We start from the raw sequence: 16,433 nt of genomic DNA on the forward strand, positions 1-16,433 counted from the left end.
TGGAGGGGTATTTATACTCACTCCAGACTAGGATTCCCTGTCAACTATACTGTTTTTCTGGCTGTGTGTCTGACCCCCCTGGTGTGCGTGTATACTGCATTGCTTGTTTGATTCCCGTGTATGACCCGGTCTGTCCCCTCACTCTGTACTCCGTCTCTCGTTTTGGTACTATTGTCTTCTCCGGTTCTGACCTCCTGGCTTGGCTATTGTTACTCCGTTACAGTTTGTCCCTATTGTACCGTCCATTGCCCGTTCCGATTTTCTGATCTATTGCTACGTCCTGACTATTCACTCTGTCTAACCCTTTGGTACTGTCCTGCTATCTCGTGCTTTGACCCGGCTTTATCTGGTTTACGGCCCTGTCTATGCCCCTTGGTAACTTGTCCCATAGTTACCTTTCTAGGAGTTTCCCTGCAGCTCCTAGCTCTGTGGAGCTTAGGTCACGCCCCCAGCAGTCACATGCTTCAGGTCCTGATAGTCTGAAGCATGCATCGTCACCACTGCTGCCCCGCTCCACAGGTATCTTTGAGCACTCTTTTTGTACTCAGGACACGCGCACTGGCTCAGTGAGCAAGTGCAGTGTTCCTGACAGTAATAACACTGGAATGGACCCCACTTATTCTGAGATTTTTTTTGCAACATATTGTACTTCATGATAGTGGTAACATTTCTTCTATATAACTTACGTTTATTTGTGAAAAAATGGAAATTTAGAAAAATTTAGAAAATTTAGCAATTTTCAAAATTTTAATTCTTATGCCCTTAAGCTAGAGAGATATATCACACACCATCTCTATATATAAATCTGAATGTGTGTATCACCAACCAATCACAAAGCAGCAGAGTGGGACACCAACCAAAAACGAAGCAGCAGAGTGGGACGCGGTTAGAGAGCCGGGCTGAGGACAGATACAGCAGGACAGTGCATTGAGAGCTGGGCTGTGTGGAAGACAGTCTTCAGGACAGGGGCAGAATAGTGCCGGCCCCCTGCCAGCCCTATCCCAGCTTAGTCGGCGCTCCCCGTCGCTAACTGTGCTATCCCTCCTCTCCACTGCAGCTTCCCGGCCTAAATTTAGTCCCCGGCTTCTACTGCGGCCTACTACAGTGCTAGGCCACGCCCCTGCAGGCTGCCCAATCACATGAGCTGCAGCTCTGCACTAGCTCCACCCACTCCGGCCGAACGAACAATCTACGCACCTCACTCTCCTGGTCCCAGCGTCACCGCGTGTGGTGCATGGAGAGCGGGGCTGTGGAGGAAGGAAGACAGTGGGGCTGTAGAGCAGGGGTCTCAAACATGCAGCCCCTGAGGCAGGCATCTGTGGCCTGCGGTGCACCACATGTCTCACTCCCTGAGGCAGGGGGAAGGCACGCATTCAGGAGCAGCGATGGCATTGGCTGTTCTGTGTGCACACACTGCACAGGACCTGTGATGAGGTCACAGGAGGGGGAGGAGTCAGAGTCACTTGATCAGGGGCCTCAGTGTGTGCAGGATGGATGCTGCTGTCTGTGTGCTGGTTGTCATGGTACTGGATGAAGGTAAGTTTATGCGTGGGGTCAGGAGGGGTTTACAGGGTGGATGGAGCAGAGCGTGAAAACCTCAAAAAGAGGAAAAAATCCTCCAAAAAATTCAGATACAAACCAGACAGGCCCAAATGCATCTGCACTAATCCAGGGTGCAGCGGACCCAAGTAAAATGTCAGCTGCACAGATGCATAAATACCAAATGAAACAGCCAGCCTACAATCAGGGATTGGCCGTGTTGGTACACCAGTGCAGAAAAAATAATTTGCATGTGGCAGTGTTCACACAGGGAATGCAGGGCTTCTGGCTCACAACCTCTTAGTAGCACCATATAGGGGGGCTGCCCAGTGCCAACTAGAATGCATCCCGTGTGAACAGAGGCCACAAGTTTGCTGAACCATTTGGGCCCAACTGCACCCTGGAAAAAATATAAAAAGTGCACAAAAAACATATCAATATATGTAAGGTATTAGTTGATATTAAGGCCTTAATACGGAAGCTGGCAAATTGCGTCAAAGTTCCTTACACTTGTCAGTCCCTACTCTAGCATGAAAACCTCAAAAAGAGGAAAAAAAATCCTCCAAAAAATTCAGTTACAAACCAGACAGGCCCAAATGCATCTGCACTAATCCAGGGTGCAGCAGACCCAAGTAAAATGGCAGCTGCACAGGTGCAATAATACCAAATGAAACAGCCAGCCTACAATCAGGGATTGGCCGTTTGGCACACCAGTGCAGAAAAAATAATCTGCATGTGGCAGTGTTCACACAGGGAATGCAGGGCTTCTGGTTCACAACCTCTTAGTAACACCATATAGTGGGGCTGCCCAGTGCCAACTAGAATGCATCCCGTGTGAACAGAGGCCACAACTTTTTACCTGGATGGAGAAGAGCCCTGTGTGTTCGAGGTGTATGGAATGGAGCCCTGTGTGTACGAGGTGTATGGAGCGCAGCCCTGTGTGTTTGAGGTGTACGGAGCAGAGCCCTGTGTGTTCGAGGTGTACGGAGCAGAGCCCTGTGTGTATGAGGTGTACGGAGCGGAGCCCTGTGTGTACGAGGTGTACGGAGCAGAGCCCTGTGTGTACGAGGTGTACGGAGCGGAGCCCTGTGTGTACGAGGTGTATGGAGCGGAGCCCTGTGTGTACGAGGTGTACGGAGCGGAGCCCTGTGTGTACGAGGTGTATGGAGCAGAGCCCTGTGTGTATGAGGTGTATGGAGCAGAGCCCTGTGTGTATGAGGTGTATGGAGCAGAGCCCTGTGTGTATGAGGTGTATGGAGCAGAGCCCTGTGTGTATGAGGTGTATGGAGCAGAGCCCTGTGTGTATGAGGTGTATGGAGCAGAGCCCTGTGTGTATGAGGTGTATGGAGCAGAGCCCTGTGTGTATGAGGTGTATGGAGCAGAGCCCTGTGTGTATGAGGTGTATGGAGCAGAGCCCTGTGTGTATGAGGTGTATGGAGCAGAGCCCTGTGTGTATGAGGTGTATGGAGCAGAGCCCTGTGTGTATGAGGTGTATGGAGCAGAGCCCTGTGTGTATGAGGTGTATGGAGCAGAGCCCTGTGTGTATGAGGTGTATGGAGCAGAGCCCTGTGTGTATGAGGTGTATGGAGCAGAGCCCTGTGTGTATGAGGTGTATGGAGCAGAGCCCTGTGTGTATGAGGTGTATGGAGCAGAGCCCTGTGTGTATGAGGTGTATGGAGCAGAGCCCTGTGTGTATGAGGTGTATGGAGCAGAGCCCTGTGTGTACGAGGTGTACGGAGCAGAGCCCTGTGTGTACGAGGTGTACGGAGCAGAGCCCTGTGTGTACGAGGTGTACGGAGCAGAGCCCTGTGTGTACGAGGTGTACGGAGCAGAGCCCTGTGTGTATGAGGTGTACGGAGCAGAGCCCTGTGTGTATGAGGTGTACGGAGCAGAGCCCTGTGTGTATGAGGTGTACGGAGCAGAGCCCTGTGTGTATGAGGTGTACGGAGCAGAGCCCTGTGTGTACGAGGTGTACGGAGCAGAGCCCTGTGTGTACGAGGTGTATGGAGCAGAGCCCTGTGTGTACGAGGTGTATGGAGCAGAGCCCTGTGTGTACGAGGTGTATGGAGCGGAGCCCTGTGTGTACGAGGTGTATGGAGCGGAGCCCTGTGTGTACGAGGTGTACGGAGCGGAGCCCTGTGTGTACGAGGTGTACGGAGCGGAGCCCTGTGTGTACGAGGTGTATGGAGCGGAGCCGTGTGTGTACGTGGTGTACGGACCCCTGTGTTTATGAGGTGTATGGAGCAGAGCCCTGTGTGTTCGAGGTGTTCGGAGCGGAGCCCTGTGTGTACGAGGTGTACGGAGCAGAGCCCTGTGTGTACGAGGTGTACGGAGCAGAGCCCTGTGTGTACGAGGTGTACGGAGCAGAGCCCTGTGTGTACGAGGTGTACGGAGCAGAGCCCTGTGTGTATGAGGTGTACGGAGCAGAGCCCTGTGTGTATGAGGTGTACGGAGCAGAGCCCTGTGTGTATGAGGTGTACGGAGCAGAGCCCTGTGTGTATGAGGTGTACGGAGCAGAGCCCTGTGTGTATGAGGTGTACGGAGCAGAGCCCTGTGTGTACGAGGTGTACGGAGCAGAGCCCTGTGTGTACGAGGTGTATGGAGCAGAGCCCTGTGTGTACGAGGTGTATGGAGCAGAGCCCTGTGTGTACGAGGTGTATGGAGCAGAGCCCTGTGTGTACGAGGTGTATGGAGCGGAGCCCTGTGTGTACGAGGTGTATGGAGCGGAGCCCTGTGTGTACGAGGTGTACGGAGCGGAGCCCTGTGTGTACGAGGTGTATGGAGCGGAGCCGTGTGTGTACGTGGTGTACGGACCCCTGTGTTTATGAGGTGTATGGAGCAGAGCCCTGTGTGTTCGAGGTGTTCGGAGCGGAGCCCTGTGTGTACGAGGTGTACGGAGCAGAGCCCTGTGTGTACGAGGTGTACGGAGCAGAGCCCTGTGTGTACGAGGTGTACGGAGCAGAGCCCTGTGTGTATGAGGTGTACGGAGCAGAGCCCTGTGTGTATGAGGTGTACGGAGCAGAGCCCTGTGTGTACGAGGTGTACGGAGCAGAGCCCTGTGTGTACGAGGTGTATGGAGCAGAGCCCTGTGTGTACGAGGTGTATGGAGCAGAGCCCTGTGTGTACGAGGTGTATGGAGCAGAGCCCTGTGTGTACGAGGTGTATGGAGCGGAGCCCTGTGTGTACGAGGTGTATGGAGCGGAGCCCTGTGTGTACGAGGTGTACGGAGCGGAGCCCTGTGTGTACGAGGTGTATGGAGCGGAGCCGTGTGTGTACGTGGTGTACGGACCCCTGTGTTTATGAGGTGTATGGAGCAGAGCCCTGTGTGTTCGAGGTGTTCGGAGCGGAGCCCTGTGTGTACGAGGTGTACGGAGCGGAGCCCTGTGTGTACGAGGTGTATGGAGCGGAGCCGCGCTTGTACGGGGTGTATTATGTTTGAAAGGAATGTGGCCCCCAGCTCAAATTTATTTTTATTTGTGGCCCATTTACCCTGCCGAGTTTGAGACCCCTGCTGTAGAGGGAGAGAGCGGGAGAGCAGGGCTGTGAAGGAAGAGAATGGGGCTGTGCAGGGAGAGAGCGGGAGAGCAAGGCTGTGCACGAAGAGTCCGGGGCTGTGGAAGAAGAGAGCAGGGCTGTGGAGGGACACTGGGACATGGATGTAGAGCGCGGCTGCGGAGGGATAGAATGGGACAGCGGGTGGAGAGCGGGGATGTTAAGGTAAGACAGCGGGACCCACAGTTAGGTACTATGCCCGGGCAACGCCGGGCTCTTCAGCTAGTAATTAATAAATTACATTCCCCACAAGTCTACTTCACATCAGCATAATTTTTGAAGCAAATTTTTTGTTAGGAAGTTATAAGTCTTAAAAGTTGACCAATGATTTCTTATTTTTCCAACAAAATTTTTTTTTTACTTTTTTATTTAGTCCCATTATGGGATTTTCACTTTCTGCAGTCTGATCCCAGTTATAAAGTATAGCAATGCAGGAGAATTGCTATACCTTATAGCCTGTCAGCCCTGCAGACACAAGTTAGCTAGGTCATGTACTGCACATGATCTAACTAACTTCCTAGTGCCTGGTGACCCGGGTCACCATGGCAACGATCGGGACCTTGAGAGTTGCGGGGTCTCCGATCTAAGGGCAGAGGGGCTTTCTTCCCTCTGCCTGCTCCCGAAATGCTGCAAGTTCGATAGCATCATTTAGGGGTTTAAAATGGGAGCCGCTTCTGGCACTGAGAGCCGGGTGTCAGCTGTCAAAATCAGCTGACAGCCGGTTGTGATCGAGCATGAACAACGCTATTAGACTATGTGCCCACGTTGCTTTTTTGAAGCAGAATATTCCTGAGTGGAAATGCACACCCTCTTCCCGGGAAAACGCATGCGCTTTATGAAGCGCTTTTTCCTAAGCGTTTTTGCAATACAATTGTATGTTTGTGGAAACGCACGCGTTTCCGTAAAATTAATGAACATGCTGCGTTTTTTCTGCTAAGCGTTTCCGCAGTGGAAAAAAAACGCACCATTAGCACAACATGTGTGGATTCAATTATGATTACATGGGATGCTTTTCTTAAGCGTTTCCACGGCAGAAATGCGCGTCTAAAAGCGCTGCGGAAACGCTTAAAAAAAGCAACGTGGGCACACAGCCTTAAGTGCAAAATCACCTGGACATCTTCATCTGTCCAATGTCGGCAAGTACCAGGTAACCTGGATATATGATAGGTCCAAGCCAGTGGGAAAGGGGTTGATGGACTCAGACAGAGGGTAGGAATAGTCTAATGGCTCGATGTTCTAAAGCATAGAAATGTTCAAGAAGGATGGGAGATTTTTCTAAATGAAATTCTCACTGCATAATCTGTAACAATGCCAAAAAGAAGGAAGAAATGGAAGCATTTAAAGAGATCAGGGTGGATGCACACAGAACTTAATCACTTGTTTAAAAGGAAAAAAAAGTATATTAAATTGAAAGAGGGGGCATATCTAAAGAAGAATATAATGCTGTTTGCAGGCAATGCAGGGCAAGTTTTCGAAGAGCTAAAACCAGTAATGAAGAGATGCTTGGAAGGGAGACCAAAAGCAGTAAAAATGATTTTTGAGGTATGTGAAAGCAAAAAAAAGTCAAAGATGCTATAGGATTGTTACAGGAAGAAAAGGGTGAAGTGGTCAAAAATGATGTTGAGAAGGTCAAACTGTAACGGGTCAGTAGTGGGAAAACAGGGGACGAGGAACCTGGGCCTCTGAACTGCCCCTCAGGCTAAGGGGGTGCCCTGACTTTCCTTAACTTGGGGGTATACTTGATGGTAGTGAGGCCCAAGTCACCGACCTATTCCTATCTCCTGTTTAGCCCTGAGCTAAACCCCTTCCCCCCTCCCTAGGAGGTGAGACAAGTAAAAAAGTGAACTGCACCAAAAACCAAAGGAAAGATAAGACAGACACCTTGGGGTTAATCAACTAAAAAACAAAACTTAGCTTTCTCTGCTGCCAATGCTCCGAGCAGCAGAGTAAGGCTCCAGAACTCAGCTTTTCAGCAGAACCACAACTGTTCCTGATAAGCTGAACCACCACTGCACTTGGTAGCTCCAGTCTTCACCACGGTATCAAAAGGAAGTATATCACCAACACCAGCTGAATGCCTCAAGTGACCTTTTATAGGAAGGTGGGAGTGGTCACCATCAGCAGACTCAGACTAACCAAACATGTAGTAACACCAGCGGCCACCAGGGGCAAAAACTAATATTAATCCCCGATGGCCTGAAAGGAAAAAAGTTTATACAAGAGAATCCAGAATCTGACACAGATCCAAAAAATGGATTGTGACACAACTTTTAAATTCATATATTGCATCTGTGTTCTCTAAGAAAACAATTGTAACATCAACTGATCTTCACTGTGTCATCAAAGGAATAAAATAATCTACACTATCTATAAACAGAGAGATGGTGAGGGAACACTTAGCTACTGAAAATAAATTTAAATCTCCTGGTCCAGAAGAATTATATCCTAGGGTACTGAAAGAGTTAGCAGAGAAAATTGCAGAACCACTAAGCAGAATTTTTGAAAAATCGTGGAGAACAGGAGAAGTCCCAGCAGATTGTAGAAAGGCAAATATTGTCCCTATCTTCAAAAAAGGAAAGAAGATGGAGCCAGGAAATTACAGGCTAGTGAGCCTTACTTCTATACCAGGAAAGATCTTTGAACAAATTATTAAACAGCATATACTTGTGTATAAGCCGACCCCCCTAATTTTGTCACAAAAAGATCGGGAAAACTTATTGACTCGCGTATAAGCCGAGGGTGCACAGTGAGTGGCCCCAGATAATGCTGCAGTGTGTGGCCCCAGTTATACTGCACAGTGTGTGGCCCCAGTTATACTGCACAGTGAGTGGCCCCAGTTATGCTGCACAGTGAGTGGCCCCAGATAATAAGGACAGTGAGTGGCCCCAGTTATCTGCACAGTAAGTAGCCCCAGATAATGCTGCACAGTGTGTAGCCCCAATTATGATGCACAGTGAGTGGCCCCAGGTATCTGCACAGTGAGTGGCCCCAGCTTTGATGCACAGTGAGTGGCCTTAGTTATCTGCACAGTGAGTGGCCCCAGTTATCTGCACAGTGAGTGGCCCCATCATATTGCTACTGCTGCTGCCGCTGCCTCCATTACAAAAAAAACTGTATACTCACCTATGTCGCTGCCCCCTGCTCATCAGCGTTGCGGGCTCTGCAGTGACTGTGCGGGCAGAGGGCACGATTGCGCCCTCTGACCTGAATGTCACTGCAGAGGACGCAAGACAGCAGAGCGCAGGGACAGGTGAATATGCCTCCCCCCGTTCATACTCACCCTTCTCTGCAGCTCCCCTGCTTGTTCCATGTTGTCGGTGCTGCGCTCTTCCTGCTTCAGTGGTCACGTGGTACCGCTCATTAAATATGCGCATATTTAATGAGGGGGTACCATTTGGCCACTGAAGCAGGAAGAGAGCAGCGCCGACAATATGGAACAAGCAGGGGAGCTGCAGAGAAGGGTGAGTATGATCTGACACCGCCGCTCCCCCTCCACTGCCGATCCCCCCGGTATATGACTCATGTATAAGCCGAGAGGGGGACTTTCAGCCAAAAAAAATGGGCTAAAAATCTCGGCTTATACACGAGTATATACGGTATGTAAGCACTTGGATAAGAATACAATAATTAACCAGATCCAGCATGGGTTTGTAGCAAACAAGTCATGCCAGACTAATCTAATTTCCTTCTATGATAGAATCACTGACTGGGTGGATCAGGGAATGCGGCAAATATAGCAAAGCATTTGATAAAGTATCTCATACTATCCTTATTAAAAAAAAATGACCAAGTATGGAATTGACAAGACTACAGTTAGGTGGATTCATAAGTAACTCAGTGATCGTACTCAAAGAGTAGTAACAAATGGTTGTACATCCAATTGGAAGAGTGTTTCAAGTAGGGTACCACAAGGCCCTGTTCTGGCATCAGTGTTGTTCAACATTTTTATAAATGATCTAGATAAGGTGAAGGTAAACTGATCAAATTTGCCAACGATGCAAAACTAGGAGGGATAGCTAATACTAGAGAAGACAGAGGAAGGATTCAGAAGGATCTAGTTAAGCTTGAACAATGGGCAGTGACTAATAGAATGGTATTTAACAGGGAGAAATGCAAGATTTTACATTTGGGCAAGACAAACAAAAATTACATTTACAGAATGGGAAGAATAGAACTAAGCATCATCACATGTGAAAAAGTCTTGGATATACTAATAGATCACACATGAGTCAACAGTGTGCTGCAGCAGCAAAAAAGGTAAACACAGTTCTAGGAGAAGCATAGAGTCTAAGTGAAGTAATGATGCCCCTCTACTCCTCCTTGGTCATGCCTCATCTGGAATACTGTGTCAAATTCTGGGCACTACATTTTAAAAAAGACATTGAAAAACTGGAACAAGTTCAGAGAAGAGCTACCAGTATGGTGAGCAGACTGCAAAGTATGTCCTTTGAGGATAGATAGATTAGATATTAGAAAAATCTCTTTGAAGGTAAGAGTGATCAATGAATGAAACAGGCTGCTACGAAAGAGGGTGATGAGATCTCCTTCAACGGAAGTCTTCAAATAGAGGCTGGACAGACATCGGTTTGAGATGGTTTAGTGAATACTGCATTGAGCAGGGGATTGGACACGATGACCCTGGAGGTCCCTTCCAACTCGAATATTCTTTGATTCTATGACTCTATAGATGCTGTGTTATGTTACTTTTGCACCAAACTATGCACATTGCTTTATGCTGGAATGGGAATGTCAGCAGCACAATCGTCGCCTCCACTATCACAATCAGCCATGCTGAACACTCGCACACAACAGTACTGCCCTCCACAGAGATTGACTTACTGCAGGAAGGAGACGATAGCCGCTGTTTCTCGCAACGTACCTATCTTTTCACCCTGCAATATTGTTTTAATATGTTGGCTATAAAGGTAATACCTAATGCATGGTGGCTCAGTGGTTAGCACTGTAGTCTTGCAGCGTTGGGGTCCTGGGTTCAAATCCCACCAAGGACAATATCTGCAAGGAGTTTGTATGTTCTCCCTGTGTTTGTGTGGGTTTCCTCTGGATACTCTGGTTTCCTCCCTCATTCCAAAGACATACTGATTAGGAATTTAGGTAGTGAGCCCCATCAGGGACAGAGATGATGATGTGTGCAAACTGTAAAGCGCTGTGGAATATGTTGGTGCTGTATAAAAATAAAGATTATTATTATTATTTATTAACGCAGCACAATACGAATAAACTGAAATATGTATGGCAGCCTCACGGTTAATTCCATTCGCTATGTCCACTACCTGATCCGAGCTTGGCAGCTTGCATGGACAGATCTACTCATTTTCATTTTATGAGCACCATTTGCATTTATAACCTTTCCTGCTGTTGCTGAATCCGCCCCTCTCACTTTTCCAGAATCTATGGTTGTACAGGGTGCAGTTAGGAAGCGGCAGTCTTCTGATATATATTGATTGTATCACTAATTGCATCCTAGATTTGCACTTGTTGTATCAGACCCATTATATAGACTATTTTTCCAAGCATAAAACACTACAAAAGGTGATATTAGGATTTTTGGTTTTATACAAGGTATGGTCCTATAAAAGTAATGTATTACGGTATATATCAAATGCTCTTCAGAAATCCTGAGTATAAAGTAAATGCATTACAGCTCCTAGTAATGGGAATACTTCTGTTTTCACATTATTAAAAGCAAAAAAGGAATAATGTTTAATATTTTTATTTTTAATAGGGTCTATTTTGAAGGGTCTCAAAAGTAAGCTGCTCTCAGTGGGAAAAACAAGATGATCTTCTCTACAGTAGTTATGATGCCTTTAAATGGCTAACAAAAATAATGCTACAAAGCAAGCTTTTTAGATTTCTACCTCAGGCATGGTATTACTATGCCTGAGGAAGAGACCTAAGAAGTCTCGAAAGCTTGCTTTGTAGCATCATTTATTTTAATTTTGGTTAGCCATGAAAAGCTATCATAACTACAAGATTATCTTGCCTTTCCCACTGAGAGCAATAATTTTTCAACTGGCTAACACCGTACCAAAAATAAGCTGAGCACAGGTCTTATTATTGCTAGGGCTCCCAGCAATCAGCAGAGAAACATAAAGAAGTGTGTAAATTACCTGCAGTGCCTCCACAGGGGAAAGAAAGCATTACATATTACCAATTATAATGTAATGCTTGAAATGCTGGTTCCTTCAGAAATGAAGATGCTCTCTATCCTGACTATTAAGTGATGGCTGAACTCCTATTAATTTAAAAACTCAAAGAGTAGCATCTGATACCTGGTATCTCCTACAACCTTCCTACCCAGAAGGTGGATACATTCCAATCATGTTCCTACACTACATTCCTTCCTATTATATATCATATTTAATTTTATAACAGCTTTATCTCTTCTGGGAAAGTTTGTTACAAGATTTTGGAGGTTTCTATGGGAACTTTGTCCCTTCATCCAGGAGAACCTTTGTGAAGTCAGACACCGATGTTGGAGGAGAGGCCGGGCTCACAATCTTTGTCCTGGGGTCATGGGGAACAGAAATGGGTCTTTCTGAAACTGTTCCCACAAAGCTGGAAGCTACAACTATCCAAAATGTCTTATGCTGAAGCATTAAGATTTTCACTCACTGGAATAAGGAGTCGAGGCCGTGTGATGTTTGGTATTGTACTTGGTGATGGGAGCCGAGGCCGTGTGATGTTTGGTATTGTACTTGGTGATGGGAGCCGAGGCCGTGTGATGTTTGGTATTGTACTTGGTGATGGGAGCCGAGGCCGTGTGATGTTTGGTATTGTACTTGGTGATGGGAGCCGAGGCAGTGTGCTGTTTGGTATTGTACTTGGTGATGGGAGCCGAGGTCGTTGGTATTGTACTTGGTGATGGGAGCCGAGGCCGTGTGATGTTTGGTATTGTACTTGGTGATGGGAGTCGAGGCTGTGTGATGTTTGGTATTGTACTTGGTCATGTAAGGCTTACATGTTGCATGGCAATCAATAACCTGAAGCTTTCAGTATATAGCTTTTGTCAGAGTAGATTTGGAGTCTGTGTTTATTAAATCAGTAGTGTATTGGTGTATTCTATGCTCTTCCCATGACAAAAATGATATTATTAATAGTAGTAATATTAAAGTAACTAAGCTGTCATCATGTTTTTTTTCATATTTTGCAGACACTTTCATTTTCTACAGATCGGTGGGGTTCGGGGTCCTGAGACCCAAAATTGATCTCTGAATAGACCCCTGAGAAGTACGCCACTCAGGAGACAAGAGTGTACAGTATGGATTCAAAGGAAAGCAAAGGCTATGAAACCAATTATTTCTTCTTATCAATCCGTACTCTGCTTGTGTGCTCGCTCAGGTAGGAGCTGCACATTCCTGTCTCCTTATTCGATCGATGTAGGTCTCAGGACCTCAAACTCTCACCGATTTGCAGAAAATTAAAGTGCCTCTGCAAAATAAGAAAAAAACATGCAATAAGCCCATTATTATTAGTATGATTAGTTAATATTATTTTTAAGGTATAGCTAAAAATATAATCAGCAAAACCATAATAAAAAGCAAACAAAACATAACGTAGAACAGTACACAGTAGTAGATTACATTTCCATTATACTTCTCATCAAGTTGAATGCACTTGGGAAAAATGAGGAGCTTTGTTTATCATTTTGCCATCTCAGCGGACCACCCATGAAGCCCAATTAATATTATTTCTAAATGATAAACTAGACTCGCATTGAAGCACTGTCAGGAACGTTTAACCTAAATGTCCTATACCGGCTAAATAATTTGAAACATTTTCCATTCCATTAAGCAAGCTGATAGTAATGGCTTTATTATCCCGTACCTTATAAATGTCTCATGGGATGTTGTACAAATTTATATCACTCACTTAGGTTTTATGTTTTTTATTTTCGGATTATGTTTTATTTTTTTTTTAATTTCTTATTATGCGAACCTTCTGATTTCTATATAGTGTCAACTTCTATTTATTAGCAATAAGGCAGAGGCGACTAGAAATTGTAGATGAGTAAACTGCCCCAAGGCAAGTGACTAGTAACAGACCCCCCAAATAGGTCCTGCAAAGCATAAATCTATGCTTACATCAAGATATCCATTTACATAATTCAACTAAGTGTGCTCTGTCTGAAAGGAAACATTATTAAAATTTGGAAATGTATCGAACGCAACCCTGTGACAGACACGATTATATATAATGGAACCTGAAGAAGGTGATTTCAGGCGAGCCGACTCTATTTAATCTACTTTACCTGCTCAGTAATGAATGTGTGTCTGACATACTACGCTAGTCAAAAGACATAATAAAAAAAATGATACTAGATATTTTTCTCTGAAATAATATATAATAGAGGCCTCTGAAAACAAGGGGTTTATGATAGCACTTTAAGAAATAAATATATATAAACATGATATGCAATGAATTGTCATTGATATCTTATTCTAGACAGTACTGAAATCATTGAGTTGTGTGTATTGCAGCAGGGCTTAAAGGGGTTGTCCATTTTATCTAGATTTTAAGAGATCTGTTGGGGACATGATTTTGTGGCACTCATTGATACATATTACAGGCTCTCCTCCTGCCTGTTAGTGATGCCGTCCTTACATACTGCACAGTTCTCCTGTCCTCTTCTGTGGCTGCTAATAGAGGAGCACTTTACCAGACAAGTCCATCAGCCTCCTCCTATTGGAAAGTGGCTTTCTCATGTTTAGCGTTTATCAAATGGAAGAGGCTGATGGACAGGTCTTTAGGGCTGGGATGTCTGTGAAAACAACAACAAGCAGGAAGAGGACCTGTAATACTTATATATTAGTAAGCATGGACAAAACTACTGCCAAAGCATCATTAGCGATTGTTAAGGGGCCTGAGGTATCAAGTGGTCAGGGTGTAAGCAGGTGCAGGAATGCAGTAACGCAGGGATTGCAGAACAAGGCTGTATAACAAGGTTGTTTAATTGGCTATCAAAGAAAAGGGTGGCAATGGTCTATTTGCAGGAAGCTAATAACATTAACCAATGGATAGTAACAAGGGGAGTAAACAAATGGTTAACGCAACAGTATGATATATATCTGGTCTTCTCTGGTCCTTATTCAAATACAGTCTGATAGGGGTTGTAGTACCTGCAACGGCTGGCGTGACGTCCTTAGATGGATCCAGAGAATCACGGTCCAGCTTCTGGTGGCAATGGGCAGTCAGTGGTTTTTCCCCGTTGAGCCCCTAGTCCATAAATCTGTGCAGCCAAAGTAGGGAGCGTTGCAGGAGTCTCTGTCCAACATGTGTGCTGCTGCTGCTCGTTTATCGGTAAAGGGGGAAGCACCTTTGGATCCTGCACCTGGCACACACTCCTCCACACGAGCACAGCCCTCTGCCTAGCCGGGCGCGCGGGGCTCTGCACACTCACAGTTTGTCTGGAGCGCTTGCTCAATCTCTGCCGTGGCTTGTCTCCGTGCTGCCTGTCACCCTGCGGAGCGTGCCACATGCCTCCTTCTGCTCGCGCTGCTGGCGGGAGACCGTCTGATGCTTTGCGCGCTTTGAGCTCTGTTTCTGGCTTAAATGCTCCCCCTCTTCCTGGGTCATGGGACCTGTCCGGTTGCCTATTCCTTCCCCCGGGCAACATCGACAGTTCCGGACCCAGCTCAATGCAGGCACCCTCATCCTGGTCTTACTCTTTACAAGGGCACAAAAGGGATAATTATACTGTGTAGGAGACTAAAGGGGAATCATCCTGTGTGGGAGCCCATACAGAGCATCATGCTGTGTGGGTTTCTGAAAGGGGCATCTTACTGAGTGGGAGCACTGAAAGGGCATCATACTGTGTGGGAGCACTGACGGGGCATCATACTGTCTGGAAGCACTGAAAGAGCACCGTACTGTGTGGACATACTGAAGGGGTGTCATACTGTGTGGGGGTACTGAGAGGGCATCGTACTGTGTTGGAGCTCTGAAGGGGCATCGTACTGTATGGGAGCACTGAAGGGGCATCAAATTGTATGGGAGCTTTAAAAGGGCATCGTACTGTGTAGATGGACTGAAGGGGCATCGTACTCTGTGAGAGTACTGAAGGGGCATTGTACTGTGTGGGGGTTCTGAAAGGGCATCTGGTTCACCCACCAGGGTAGTGGGGATTCTCAGTACTGGGCCGGTATTTAAAGAGGATGTGTCACGGCAGTAGTGACCCTGTCCGTGGCCCTGGGCGTCCAATAAAGGGGGGATATTTACAAGGGATGATAACGTTTGTAAAGTTTGTGATAAAGGGTTTGTGACGAGACCTGTGGTTTCTGGTCAGAGGTGATCAGCGCTGCAGGGCAGATCCTCTGGGACTGATGGTATTGCAGCAGAGTTGGTACAGCTCTCCACAGGCAGAGCTTTGTCCCAGGGCAGTAGTGATAGAAAGGATGTTGCATTTGGTGATGATAGATGTAGCAGAGTTGGATAGGTGATGCAAGAATAATTAGAGGACACAACAGAGTGCAGTTTCCTTTACCTTTTACTGAGCTGTGCAGGTACAGTCCAGGGCTCAGGGTACAGATGGTTCTGGAGTCGGTCAACCTGAAAGCAATTTGGGAATCTCCTTCTTCAGGTGGGTTGTGAGGCCTCCTTTCTATTGCTGTTCTCTGAGGTATTTGCTGCTGTAAACTCTATTCAAGTTCCTCTCTCTGTCTGCTAGAACTCCACTCGCATGACAGGCAACTGTAGCCTGCTTCAGTGTTAGGCGTCAGGTTTCTGCGTCTGCGCTGCAGGAATCCAGAGCCTCACATTCTGCGGTCTCCTGCTGTCTATCTAGTGCAGAGAAGATTGCTTTACAGCAGACCGTTCCAGAGACTAAGTTCCTCTGTGCTCGTGCGGGAGGAACGACCCCCGTCGAGTGTCCGGGCCAGAACCAAGGGAGCCATCTTCTAGGTTCCGGAGGAAACGATTCCTGGGGGACAGAGTTCGGGGACGGACCGTTGTGACAGACAGATGGGCTGGGGGAGGGACCAGTATAAAGGGGGCGGGGAATCCCCGGGACGATGAGTCAGCAGACCGGGACAGACAGTAGGAGACAGTGGGAGCGACTGAGAGCTAGAGCGACTTGCCAGTGCCAGAGAAGACGCTCACTGAGGACTCCAGAGGGATGGCGCCAAGACGATCATCCGGGACTTGCTGCCCCACTCCAGCCCACGGCCACTGCGGTCCCAGTCCAGCCAAGGGCCGCTGCCGCCTCACCTCATCCCGCGGCTGCGGCCTACCCACGGTCGCCCGCGGCTGCTGCCGCCTCACCTCAGACCGTGGCTGCAGCCTGTCCCTCGCCACCTGCAGCCGCCCTGCCCTCACCAGTGGCTGCG

At 47.2% G+C, this 16,433-nt stretch overlaps 1 long non-coding RNA gene across 1 annotated transcript in view; it reads left to right on the forward strand.

Annotated features, from left to right (window-relative positions):
• Positions 1-845: 845 nt before the first annotated feature.
• The window catches only part of LOC141084787 (uncharacterized), a 111,492-nt gene continuing 95,904 nt past the window's right edge, over positions 846-16,433 (forward strand). The window contains exons 1-2 of the long non-coding RNA XR_012231115.1: positions 846-1,536; positions 12,263-12,450. This is a non-coding gene — a long non-coding RNA (uncharacterized lncRNA). The remainder of the gene's footprint in view (positions 1,537-12,262; positions 12,451-16,433) is intronic.

The sequence above is a fragment of the Dendrobates tinctorius genome, unplaced genomic scaffold (assembly GCF_039654945.1).
Source record: "Dendrobates tinctorius isolate UK_male_01 unplaced genomic scaffold, ASM3965494v1 ptg000006l, whole genome shotgun sequence".
Classification (NCBI taxonomy): domain Eukaryota; kingdom Metazoa; phylum Chordata; class Amphibia; order Anura; family Dendrobatidae; genus Dendrobates; species Dendrobates tinctorius.